Below are 892 nucleotides of genomic sequence, written 5' to 3'. Positions count from 1 at the left end.
CAGGAAGATCCAAATAAGTTCATATCTAATTTCTTATAGATATGTGACACAGTAAAGACCAATGGAGTAAGTTCTGAGGTCTATAAGCTCATGCTCTTTCCCTTTGCTGTAAGAGACAGAGTCAGAGTGTGGCTTGATTCTAAACCTAAAGAGACTCTTGACACATGGGAGAAGGTAGCCAATGCATTCTTGACCAAGTTCTTTCAACCTCAAAAGTTAAGTAGACTTAGGGTGGAAGTTCAAACCTTCAAACAAAAAGAGGGTGAATCCCTCTATGAAGCTTGGGAGAGGTACAAGAAACTTATCAAAAGATGCCCTCCCAACATGATCTCAGACTGGACCACATTAGACATCTTCTATAATGGTCTCTCTAAGATATCTAAAATGTCATTAGACAACTCTGCTGGTGGATCACTCTACTGGAAGAAAATGCCTAAAGAGGCAAGAGAACTCAATGACATGGTTGGTAACAACTAATTTATGTACACCTCTGAGAGAAACCTTGTAAATACTGGGATATCTCAGAAGAAAGGAGTTCTTGAAGTTGTTGCTCTAAATGCCATATTGGCTCAGAAAAATATCTTGACCCAGCAGGTTAATATGATCTCCCAGCATTTGACCGGAATACAAGCTACAACTAGAAGCACTCAAGAAGCTTCCCTTGAAGGAAAAGCTTATGATCCTGAACACCCCATGATGGAGGAGGTGAATTACGTGGGAGAACCATATGAAAACACCTATAACCCCTTATGGAGGAATGGTGGACGAAATTGTGATCACTTGTTCTTTATACTTTAATGATGTTTACTCTTAGGGCACTGTTTATTTTCACAACTCCGTTCAACTAACCAGCAAGTGTACTGGGTCGTCCAAGTAATAAACCTTACGTGAG

At 40.0% G+C, this 892-nt stretch overlaps 1 non-coding gene across 1 annotated transcript; it reads right to left on the bottom strand.

The window, feature by feature from the left end:
* Positions 1-222: 222 nt before the first annotated feature.
* Positions 223-331, bottom strand: LOC130947604 (small nucleolar RNA R71). Its single transcript, XR_009072725.1, has one exon. It is a non-coding gene; the product is annotated as a small nucleolar RNA R71 (small nucleolar RNA).
* Positions 332-892: the final 561 nt, after the last annotated feature.

Source organism: Arachis stenosperma, chromosome 1 (assembly GCF_014773155.1).
Source record: "Arachis stenosperma cultivar V10309 chromosome 1, arast.V10309.gnm1.PFL2, whole genome shotgun sequence".
Classification (NCBI taxonomy): Eukaryota; Viridiplantae; Streptophyta; class Magnoliopsida; order Fabales; family Fabaceae; genus Arachis; species Arachis stenosperma.
Note: the sequence above shows the minus strand (reverse complement) of the source record. Positions and strands in the feature narration are given on the sequence as shown.